The sequence below is a fragment of the Acinonyx jubatus genome, chromosome B4 (assembly GCF_027475565.1).
Source record: "Acinonyx jubatus isolate Ajub_Pintada_27869175 chromosome B4, VMU_Ajub_asm_v1.0, whole genome shotgun sequence".
Taxonomy (NCBI): domain Eukaryota; kingdom Metazoa; phylum Chordata; class Mammalia; order Carnivora; family Felidae; genus Acinonyx; species Acinonyx jubatus.
The window spans coordinates 124,810,970-124,823,721 of record NC_069387.1 but is presented as its reverse complement, the minus strand read 5'-3'; the positions used below and the strand labels follow the sequence as shown (position 1 = coordinate 124,823,721).

The window sequence follows — 12,752 nt, the reverse complement described above, 5'->3', positions numbered from 1 at the left end:
TCAGAAATATTGCAGGAAACATATCCTCAAGGAAATGTGATCTTAGTTTTAGTTATATGACCTGGGTGCGTTTCACGGCAGCGAGAACCCAGCTACTGTTAGAAGATGGGACACAGAATTGTGCTGGAATGGTGTTAGACCTTCACCTTTGATCACTTGCTATGAAATGTACTCAATCAATTCAGCTTGATCTAAACTATGTTTTTCTTCCCCTGGCTTAGTATCCTCAGAATTTTTTTGACCTGTATTCCTCAAGAGCTAGAAAGTTGTTGCAACTCTTTTAATATGTCAGCCTTCTTTTCCAGGGTTTGGCTTAGTCAGAGGTCAGAGGCAGTAAGAGGTGTATGAATGGTAAACGAGAATTGGAATTTTATTTTGGTGTGGTCATTAGAGGGTATTCAAGAAAGTCAACCATTCTCATTAGATAGGGGAGGAGAAGGAGCTTCTGTTGGGGTACTTGGAGTTACAGTATTGGAATTCTCTCAAGTATCACCATTCCCTGTTTCGGGATTGTACTTTTCCCACTGAAATATAATAATTTTCATTTAAGAAATCTGTTGAAACTGTGAGTCCAACCTGTGCTGTAAATCAGTAACTGGCTCAGACTCTGCTTCTGGTTTATCACCATATTAGCCTTATGGCTACCAGAGGGAAGATACTAATCGGGACAGTCATGGATAATTCCTGGTTCTCTGACCTAGCGTATATGTCTATTAGGCAGTTAGATAGGAATATGAAGTTTGCCTCAATATTAAGGTTTTCCATTTTTTCTTGTATCAGTTCTAGTAAACTATGCTTTTCTAGGAACTTGTCCATTTTCTAAACATCTTCAGATTTAGTTACATGCAGTTGTTCTATATCTTATCAATGTCTATAGGACCTGTAAGGTCCCTTTTTTTTGCTCCTGATGTTGATAACATGTGTTTTTTTTATGATCACTACAGCTCATAGGTTTATCAATTTTCTTAGCATTTTAAAGTATCTATTTTTTGCTTTGGTGATTTTCTGTAGTGTGTATTTGTTTTCTATGACATGATTTTCTTCTCTTTATTATTTCCTTCTCTCTACATTTTTGGATTTAAATTGCTGTTCTTTTTCATCTTATGAGGACTACTGAAAACTGACTTTTCTAATAGGCATTTGAGGCTGAAAGTCATCTCTTTGATACAGTTGTAGTTACATTCTACAAGATGTTACGAGGCTTACGTTCATTGTCACTCAGTTAAAAATGTTTTCTAATTTCTGCTGTGCTTTCTCCTTAGACAGTCTACTTAGATTATTTATACATGAATTCCAGAATTTCCAAATTTTCAGGAGTTTTATAGTTTCTTTTCAAATTGATTTCTAGGTTAATGCCATGATCAGAAAACATACTCTGAATAATTTCAGTTCTTTAAAATTTGTTTATATTTGCTTAATGGCCCTGTATTGGGACTATTTTGGGAAATGTTCCTTTCATACTTGAAAAGAATGTGTGTTCTGTTATTTTGGGGTACATTGTTCTATGAATAGCTGTTAAGTCAACTTGATAGTTAACTTGATAATCAACTTACTTTTTTGTTTCCTTGTTAAATCAGTTACCAAGAAAGGTATATATTAAGTTCTCCCACTCTGATTGTACATTTGTCTATTTCTCCTTTTAGTTCTGTCATTTTTGCTTTACATACTTTAAAACTGTGTTTCTGAATGTTTAAAAATCTAGAAATGTATCTTGTGGGACCAATCTTTTTATTGTTATAAGAAGGATGCTGTCTTGGGGTGCCAGGGTGGCTCAGTTGGTTGAGTGTCTGACTTTGGCTCGGGTCATGATCTCACAGCTCATGAGTTTGAGCCCCGTGTTGGGTTCTGTGCTGACAGCTCAGAGCCTGGAGCCTGCTTTGGATTCTCTCTCTCTGTCCCTCCCCCACTCTCACTCTGTCTCTCTCAAAATAAATAAACATAAAAAAAAAATAAAATAAAAAGGATGCTGTCTTTATGATGTGTCTTTCCTTAAAGTCTATTTTGATAGCAAAATAGCCATACCACATTAATTTTGGTACTTGCATAATATATATTCCTCTACTCTTTCTTAAGTTTTTAATTTTAATTCCAGTATAGTTAATATACAGTGTTGTGTTAGTTTCAGATGTACAATATAGTGATTCAATATTTATACAATTACTCGGTGCTCATGATGATAAGTGTAGTCTTTAATACTCATTACCTATTCCACCCATCCCCCCACCCATCTCCCCTCTGGTAACCATCAGTTCTCTATAGTTAAGAGTGTGTTTTTTGAGTTATCATGTTTTTATTTTGTTTTTCTGAAATTCTACATATGAGTGAAATTGTATGGTATTTGTCTTTCTCTGACTTATTTGCCTAGCATTATACTCTCTAGCACCATCCATGTTGTTGCAAAAGCAAAGATTTTATTCCATTGTGTGGTAGAATATTCCATTGTATATATGTATACCATGTCTTCCTTATCCATTCATCTATCAACAGACACTTGGGCTGCTTCCATAATCTGGCTATTGTAAATAATGCTGCAATAAACAAGAGTGCATATATCCTTTAAAAATTCTTTTTAAAATATGTATTCATTTTTGAGAGACAGAGACAGAGGTGAGCAGGGGAGGAGCAGAGAGAAAGGGAGACAGTATCCCAAGCAGGCTCTAGGCTCTGAGTTGTCAGCACAGAGCCTGACGTGGGGCTCGAACCCATGAACCATGAGATCATGACCTGCCTGAGCCGAAGTCAGATGCTCAACCGACTGAGCCACCCAGAAACCCCCATATATCCTTTTGAGTTAGTGATTTTTGTTGTTGTTTTGTTTTGTGTTTTGATAAATGCCCAGTAGTGTGATTACTGAGTTGCAGGGTAATTGTTAACTTTTTGAGGAACCTCCACTGTTTTCCACAGTGGCATTCCCTACAGTACATAAGGGTTCCTTGTTCTCCACAGTCTTGCCAACACTTACTGTTTCTTACGATTTTGATTTTAGCCATTCTGACAGGTCTGAGGTGGTATCTCATTGCAGCTTTGATTTGCATTTCTGTGATGATGAGTGACATTGAGCATCTTTTCATGTGTTTCTTGGCCATCTGGATGCCACCTTTGGAGAAATGTCTGTTCATGTTTTCTACTCATTTTCAAATTGGATTATGTGTTTTTTGGGTGTTAAGTTGTATAAGTTGGTTATATATTTTGAATACTAACCCCTTATCAGATGTGTCATTTGCCAATATCTTCTTCCATTTAGTAGGTTGTCTTTTTTGCTTCATTGATTGTTTCCTTTGCTGTGCAGAAGCTTTTTATTTTGATGTAGTCCCAATAGTTTATTTTGGCTTTTACTTCCCTTGCCTCAGAGACATACCTAGAAAAATGTTGCTATAGCCAATGTCAGAGAAATTATTGCCAATGCCCTTTTCTAGGATTTTTATGGCTTCAGGTCTCACATTTAAGTCTTTAATCCATTTAGAGTTTTATTTTTGTGTATGGTGTAAAAAAGTGGTCCATTTTCATTCTTTTGCATGTAGCTGTCCAGTTTTCCACCCCCATTTGTTGAAGAGGCTGTCCTTTTCTCATTGTATATTCTTTCCTCCTTTGTCAAAGATTAATTGACCATATAATTCTGTGTTTTCTTGTCTGTTCTGTTGATCTATGTGTTTATTTTTATGCCAGTACCACAGTTTTGATTACTACAGCTTTGTAATATCTGGCTTCTTTTTTCTTTTTCAAGATTTCTTTGGATATTTTGGGTCTTTGGTGGTTCCATACAAATTTTAGGATTGTTTATTCTAATTCTGTGAAAAATGCTGTTGGTATTTTGATAGGGATTGCATTAAATCTGTAGATCGCTTTGGGTAGTATGTCAGTTTAACAATATTCTTTCAATCCATGAGCATGGAATGTCTTTCCACTTTTTTGTGTGTACGTTGTCTTCAATTTCTTTCTTTTTTTTATGTTTGTTTATTTTTGAGAGAGAGAGAGTACAAGCAAGGGAGGGGAAGAGAGAGAAGGAGACAGAGGATCTGAAGCAGGCTCTATGCTGTCAGCAGAGTCTGATGTGGGGCTCAAACCCACAAACTGTGAGAGCATGACCTAAGCCAAAGTAAGATACTTAACTGACCGAGCCACCCAGGTACCCCATCTTCAATTTCTTTCATCAGTGTTTTATAGTTTTCCGAGTACAAGTCTTTCACTTCTAATTGGTTAAGTTTATTCCTACATATTTTATTGTTTTTGGCATAATTGTAAATGGGACTGTTTTCTTTAAAAAAAATTTTTTTTACATTTATTTATTTTTGAGAGAGAGAGAGAGCAGGGGAGGGGCAGAGAGACAGAGGGAGACACAGAATCTGAGGCAGGCTCCAGGCTCTGAGCTGTCAGCACAGAGCCTGATGTGGGGCTCGAACTCACAAACCGCGAGATCATGACCTGAGCTGAAGTCGGATGCTTAACTGAGTGAACCACCCAGTTGCCCCTTAAAGTCTATTTTGTTTGGGGGTGCCTGTCTGGCTCAATTGGTAGAACATGGGACTCTTGATTTCAGGGTTGTGAGTTCAAGCCCCACACACACTGGGTGTAGAGATTACTTAAAAATAAAACCTTAAAATAAGTATTTTGTCTGAAAGAAGCATTGCTACCCTGGTTTTCTTTTGACATCCATTTGCATGATAAATGTTCCTTCATTTCCTTACTGTCAATCTGCAGGTGTCTTTAGGTCTGAAATGAGTATCTTGTAGGCAGCATATAGTTGGTCTTTTTTTTTTTTTAAATATATTTTGTCACCTTATGTCCTTTGATTGGAGTGTTCAGTCCATTTACATTCAAAGTATTTTTTTCCACTATTTAATTTTTTTAAAAAGTAAGCTACACACCCAACATGGGGCTCGAACTCTGACCCTGAGATTAGTAGTCTCACGTTCTACCAACTGAGCCAGCCAGGCACCTCAAAGAAATTGATAGATGTGTATTTATTGCCATTTTGTCACTTGTTTGTGGTGGTTTTTGTAGTTTTTTGTTTTTTTTTTTTCCTGATCCTTGCTCTCTTTCATGGTTTATGGGCATTCTTTAGTGATATATTTGGACTGCTTTCTCTTTATTCTTTGCATATCTATTACTGCTTTTTGATTTGTAGTTAGTATTAGATTTGCATACATCTGCATATAGCAGTCTATATGAAGTTGATGGTTGCTTAAGTTTGAACCCATTCTTTACTCCTCTCCCCTACGCCCACATTTTAGGTAGATGGCATCATATTTTACATCCTTTTATTTTATGAATCTCTTGACTGATTTTTACAGAAATGTTTATTATTCCTGCTTTTGTGTTTTTTTACTTTTCATACTCTCACTTATGGTCTTTCCATTCAAAGAGTCACCTTTAATATTTCTTGTAGAGCTGGTTTAGTGGTCATGAACTTATTTAATTTTTGTTTGAGAAACTATCTCTCCTTCTAATCTGAATGATAGCCTTGCTGGATAGGGTATTCTTGGCTGCAGATTTTTCCCTTTCAGCACTGTGAACATATTCTATCATTGCCTTCTGGCCTGCAAATTTTCTGCTGAAAAAAATCCACTGAGAGCCATATGGGATTTCCCTTGTATGTAACGGTCTCCTGCTACTTAAATTTTTTTCTTTGTTACTGCTTTTTGCCATTTTAATTACTATGTGTCTTATTGTGGACCTCCTTGGGTATTTAGGGTAATCTCTGTGCCACCTGGATATGAATATCATTCCAGATTAGGGAAGTTTTCAGCTATTATTTCTTCAAATAAATTTTCTGCCTCCTTTTCTCTCTCTCCTTCCTATAATGCGAATGCTATTACGTTTAATGGAGTCACTGAGCTCCTTAAGACCGTTCTCAGTTTGCATAATTTTCTTTCTCTCTCTCATTTGCTCAGTTTACTTTCCATTAGTCTGTCTCCCAGGTCTTTAATTTATTCCTCTGCTTCCTGTAGCCTGCTATTTATTCCATCAAGTGTATTTTTATTTATGGTGTTCATCTCTGATTGGTTCTTTTTTTATCTCTTTAAGGATATCAGTCATGTTCTCTACTCTTTTCCCAAGTCCAGTGAGTATCTTTACGATTATTACTTTAAATTCTCCATCAGGCACGTTACTTATATCTGTTTTGCTTAGGTCTTTTGTGTGATTTGGTCCTGTTCTTTCATTTGGGACATACTCCTCTGTCACCTCATGTTGTCTACTTCTCTGCTTCTGTGTGTTAGGAAATCAAAAGATGGAGATCTTTTGCTCTTGAAAGTAATGGCCTTATGAAGACGAGGTCCGGTAGTGCCTTGCCATGCAGTGTCTCCTGTTCCCCAGTACCCGGCAGTTCAGGGAGTGTCTCCCGTGTGTGTTGCGTGTGCCCTGCTGTTGAGTCCTGCCTCTTTTTCTTTCAGCCCAGTTGTCTTCTGTGGCTCTCTTTGCCTGTTGTGGGCAGTGTTTGGTCGCTGGCTGCGTCGTGCCTGTTTTAAAGGAGTATATTGGCCTGCTTGTGAAATACAACTTGCTGCCACCACTGCTGCCATCACTGAGGCCATGCAAAAGGCCTGGGTCAGGAGACGGGGTGTTGCTTGATGTCATATTCCTGAATCACACAGGAAATATTAATGGTTCATGGACTGATAGCTCTTTTATCCGACTAAGTTAGGATCGGGTCCCCTAAGAGAACTTTTGTCCCTTAGCTAGAGAGCAAAGACTTTTCTTATTCACACTGAATCTCCCGTGCTCTATATGGCACTAGGCACAGGATAGGCATTCGGTGTTTGAGAATGAATGTACAGTCTGTTTTTTAAGGTTTCCATTTATGGATTGTTTGTGGCGATTTTTGTGCCACAGCAGAGTTAAGTGTAGTGACAGATGCAACTAGACAGCTAAAAGGAATGTCTACTTTTTGGAAAATTTTTGGAACTTTGCCAACCCTCGTTTTAGGTCAGAGTAATCAGGAAACACTTTATGGCTAAGTATACTTCTGGGCATTTTCATTCTTTGGTTTAACGTTTCTCTTTATTGTAGAATTATTTTTCTTTCGTATATTTTAATATTTGCCTGTTCCACTTACTCTGATGTGGGTCTCCTGATAGGAAGTACTCTCATTTTATTTATCTGAAAAAACTTTCACTTGTTTTCATAAAGCATACTTTCACTTAGTATTAAAATTTGGCTGCTATTTTTTATAGCACTTTGAATCTGTACATTATCTCCCAACTTCCATAGTTTTGTTAAGAAGTCATCCAGGAGTTGAATTGTTGCTCCTTTCAAGATAATACACTCCTTCATGCCTCACATGGCTGTGCCTTACCTTTGCTTTAGCTTTTAGTTTACCACAGTACGCTAGATGTGGTTTTCTTTGGTCTGTTCTGTTTGGGGTTAGTGGTTCTTCCAAATCTGGTTTGATGTCATTAGTTCTGGAAACTTTTTAGCCAGTATTTTTACACATATCTCTTCTGTACTATTAGCTTTTCCTTCTCAGAGAAATTACATGGCCTTTTGCTTTTCTTTTCAGTTTTATCTAATTTGTTGTTAATGCCACTTACTGAGTTTTCCATTTCTCATATTATACCTTTCAGTTCCAGATTTTCCATTTTAAAATTCAATTTCTAGTTTTTGGTCAAAATTCTCAATTTTTAAATTTGCTTGACCATATTGCAAAATATGTTTCTGGTAGGGCCTTTATTTAGATCTCTTGTATGTTCCTAGTGTCTATATTTTTCAGTTTACAGTTGTGTTTTATTTCCTTATGTACATGGTTATTTTCATGCCCTGATTAGTACATATCAAAAATTATAATAAAAGTGTGTGGCCCAATATGACATTTTCTTCCTCCAGAGAAGATTTACATTTTTGGTAGGCAGCTAAAGGTAATAGTAATCCTGGATTACAGTAATGAATTATAATTCAGAAGATTTAAAGCTGGACTTCTATTTGTCGGAGGAACAGTTTCTAGTTAGTCATTAGCTCTAAGCCAACTCAAAGCCTTGTGGGGGGTGGGTATTCAAGCACCACCTACTTGATCCTTCTCAATACCAGTTTTGTTTCCCACTAGCACTGCATGGTTAAAAAAAAAAAATCTATATTTCTCAGGCCCTTAGCCACTTTCTGGAATTCACAATATTCTTAAGGAATAAATTGTCCCCAATGCCAGGTTCTTTTCTGGGTTTTATGTTTTCTCCTGACTATTGGTGCATTATTTTCTCAATGACTTCTTTCCTCAGTACCTCTGGGCTTTCTATGACCTGTATTTCCATCCAGCATCTGCGGAAATAGATGTTGAACTGTGTAATGGATGCTGGGATGTACCACCTAGAATCCTTTTCATGAATGAGCTCTTTCCAGAGGTACCACATACACTGGTTAGTGACTGCTCGCAGCTGAGTTTTTCTCTGGAAATGGCTCAGCTTATGGCAGCTGCCTTGCCTGGGAAGATAGCCTGAACTAAATGATTAGTTGAGATGGGAGTATGTCTCAGCCACAGTGACTCAATTAGGACTTCTGTGAAGGGTCATTTCAGCTTTGGAACTAGAGATCTGCAAGGGACATCTGTTGAAACTTCATAATGGTTCAGCTCTTCCCTCTGCCCAGTTCTGCTTTTCTTACTTCCTTACAGGTTTTGTTTTAGAATACTTCCCAATTAATCTACTGTAGAGTTCCCGTCTGTTTCATTTGCTTTTAATATAGTCATCATATACAATTTCTTTTTTGGTTATATTTAACTCATTTGGGGGGAGAGGAAGTTAGTGTTGGAAGAAGTAGTTCATTTGAGAGAAGTAATATAGTTTGACCTTGACAGAAGCAGTTAAGATATACTGTCTTTTGCTTCAGAGAGCAATCTTTACTTTGTTTCACATTCACTTTTTAAAACTGAGATATAATTGACATATAACATTATACTCGTTTCAGTTATAGGACATTGAGATTAGATTTTTGTACATATTGTGTGCAATGTTCACAATTCTAGCGAATATCAATTCACATACATACAAATGTTCTTGTGATGAGAACTTTCACAATCTACTCTTAGCAACTTTCAAATATACAATACAGTATTATTAACTATAGTTACCATGCTGCACATTACATCTCCATACTTTATAACTGGAAGTTTGTACCATTTGACCGCCTTCACTCATTTCACCCAACCCCCACCTGTAACCACCACCAATCTGGTCTCTGTATCTGAGCTCAGATTTAAAAGAAAAATTAGATACCACATACAAGGGAAATCGTATGGTATTGTCTTTCTCTGACTTACTTCACTTAGCATAATTTATGCCCTCAAGGTCCATCCATGTTGTTGCAAATGTCAAGATTTTCTTTTTTTTTTTTTTATGGCTGAATATTCCAGTGTGTGTATGTTATAAAGCTGTTACGAACATGGTAGTGTAGATATCCTCTTGAGTTAGTGTTTTTGTTTCCTTTGCATAAATACTCAGAAGCAAAACTGCTGGATCATGTGGTAGTCCTATTTTTTTTTTTTTTTTTGAGGATCCTCTAATGTACTGTTTTCTATAGTGGCTGCACCAAGTTACAGTCTCATCTACAGTGCACAAAGAAAGATTCCCTTTTCTCCACTCTTGTAACCCTTATTTCTTTTTGACAACAGCCATTCTAATGAATGTAAGATACTGTCTCACTGTGGTTTTGATTTACATTTCCTTGATTAGTGATGGTGAGTACCTTTTCATGTACTTGTGGCCACCTGTATATCTTTTTTATTTTTTTTAAATTTTTTTTCTTTTTTTTTTTTTCAACGTTTATTTATTTTTGGGACAGAGAGAGACAGAGCGTGAACGGGGGAGGGGCAGAGAGAGAGGGAGACACAGAATCGGAAACAGGCTCCAGGCTCTGAGCCATCAGCCCAGAGCCTGACGCGGGCTCGAACTCACGGACCGCGAGATCATGACCTGGCTGAAGTCGGACGCTCAACCGACTGCGCCACCCAGGCGCCCCCCTGTATATCTTTTTGAAAAGTGTTCAAGTGCTCTACCCATTTTTAAAAAGTTCTTTTTTAACGCTTATTTATTTTCAAGAGACAGAGAGAGAGCAGGAGTGGGGGAGGGTCAGAGAGAGAGAGGGAGACACAGAATCCAAAACAGGCTCCAGGCTCCAAGCTGTCAGCACAGAGACTGATGCGGGGCTCGAACTCACGAACCGCGAGATCATGACCTGAGCTGAAGTCGGACGCTCAACTGACGGAGCCACCCAGGCGCCCCTCTACCCATTTTTAAAGTTTTCTTGCTATTGAGTTGTGTGAATTCTTTATATATTTTGGACATTAATGCCTTACCAGATGATTTGCAAGTATTTTTTTCCCATTGTGTAGGTTGCGTTTTCATTTTGTTGGTTTCCTTTACTGTGCAGAAGCTGAATTTGATGTTATCCTATTTATTTTATTGTTGTTGCCTTTGTTTTTGGTGTCAGATCTAGAAAATCATTGCCAAGACCAATGCCAAGATTACCACCTATGTTCTAGTTTTATAGCTTTAGGTCTTATGGTCAAGTCTCAATCCACTGAGTTGGTTTTTATATGTGGTAGAAGATAGTGGCCCAGTTTCTTTTTCTTTTTTTGCATGTAGATACCCAGTTTAACCAACACCAATTATTGAAGAGACTCTTTTCCCCATTGTATGTTCTTTTCTGTTTCTAATTTTTCTATTGTTTCATTGATCTGTATACCTGCTTTTGTGCTATTATTTTGATTACTATAGCTGTGTAATATAGTTTGAAATCAGAAAACATGATGCCTCCAGCTCTTGTTCTCAAGATTGCTTTGGTTAGTGGCTCCTGGCTGGCTCCCGGCCGGCTCAGTCAGTGGAGTGTGCTACTCTTGATCTTGGGGTTGTGGGTTTGAACCCCATGTGGGGTGTAGAGATTACTTGAAAATAAAATCTTAAAAAGATTGCTTGGGCTATTTGGGGTCTTTTGTGGTTCCACACAGATTTTAGGATTCTGTGAAAAATGCCACCGAAATTTAGAAAGGGATTGTACTGCTGTAGGTTACCTTGGGTAGTGTGGACGTTGTTATAGTTTTCGGTGTATAGGTCTTCCCGTTTGGTTAAATTCCTATTTTGTTCTTTTTGATGCAAATGTAAATGGGATGAAGAAACTTCTCTGCTAGCTCATTGTTAGTGTATAGAAATACAACTATATTCTGTTCTGTGTATTGATTGTACACTGGAACCTTACTGAACTTTATTAGTTTCAGGTTTTTTGGTGGTCTGACCTGGTTGTTTTACTTTTTCCAAAGTCTAATTGCTCTGGTAAGGGCTTTCAATACTATGTTGAATAAAAGTGGGGAGAGTGGGCATCTTTGTCGTTTCTGATCTTAGAGGAAAATCTTTGAGCTTTTCACTGAACATATCACACTTGTGATATATGGCCTTTATTAGTTGAGGTATATTCCTGCTAACCCACTTTGCTGAATTTTTATAATGGCTATTCAATTTTGTCAGATATCATTTCTGCATCTATTAAGATGACCCTGTTTTTATCCTTCGTAATGAGATGTATGATTAATTTGTAGGTATTGCACCACCCTTGCATTCCTGGAGTAAATCCCACTTGATTATGATGTCTGATCTGTCTAATGTTGAATTTTGTTAGTGTTTTGAGGACTTTTGCACCTATGTTCATGATATTGGCCTATAATTTTCTTGTGATGTCCTTTTCTAGTCTAGTCCCAGGGTAATGCTGGTTTTATCAAATGAGTTTGAAGTATTCCCTCCTCTTCAATTTTCTGGAAGAGTTTGAGAAGATTAAGTATGCTTATTCAAATGTTTGGTGGAATTCACGCGTGGTGCTGTCTGGTCCTTGATTTTTGTTTACTGGGAGGTTTTTGATGACTGAGTTGATCTAACTAGTAATTTGGTCCCTTTAGATTTTGTTTCTTAATGATTCAGACTTGGTAGGAAGTATATTTTGAGGAATTTTCCATTTCCTCTAGGTTGTCTGATTTGTTGTACTATATTCACAGAAGTCGCTTATGACCCTTTGCATTTTGGTGGCGTATCAGTTAACTTCCTTCTCGTGTCTGAGTTTGCATCCTTTTTCCTTACCTTAGTCCAGCTAAAGGTTTGTCAATCTTTTCAAAAAACCAGCTCATGGTTTCATTGATCTTTTCCTGTTTTTGTTTCACATGTTTCCTCCCTGATCTTTATTCCCTTCCTTTCTACTAACTTTGGGCTTCGTTTTTTTTTTTTTTTTTTTTGTAGTTCCTGGAGTTGTAAAATTAGGTTGAGAGCTTGTTTTTTTGATATAGGCATTTACTGCTGTGAACTTCTCTTAGAGCTGCTCTTGCTGTATCCCTGAAGTTTGGGTATATTGTATTTCCATTTGTCCCAAGGTATGTTTTAATTTCTTCTTTGATCTATTGGCTGTTCAGTAGCCTGTTATCTAATTTCCACATATTTGAAAAATTTCCAGTTTGCTTCATGTAATTTTCTAGTTTCATACTATTGTCAGAAAAGATACTTGGTATTTCAATTTTCTGCAATTTATTCTCTGCCCTAGTGTGGAAATTATTTTTTATTAAAGCTTTCTGTGGTACATGTGATATGTGTGCCTGGGAAGAATGTGTATTCTGTTACTTCTGGAGGGAATGTTCTGTACATGTCTGTTAAGGCCAAAGTCCCCTACTATTGTTGTATTACTATTTCTCCCTTTAGGTCTGTTAATATTTGCTTTATATATTTAGGTTGTGATATTTAGGGATGTTCTAGCCTCTTGTTGGACTGATACCATCATAATGTTGTGCCCCCTGT

General features: G+C 37.2%; 1 long non-coding RNA gene across 1 annotated transcript; it reads left to right on the top strand.

Annotated features, from left to right (window-relative positions):
- Positions 1–8,020: 8,020 nt before the first annotated feature.
- On the top strand, positions 8,021–12,728 carry LOC128316489 (uncharacterized). The gene is made up of 3 exons (XR_008300475.1): positions 8,021–9,683; positions 9,936–12,003; positions 12,053–12,728. It is a non-coding gene; the product is annotated as an uncharacterized LOC128316489 (long non-coding RNA).
- The last annotated feature ends 24 nt before the right edge of the window (positions 12,729–12,752 follow it).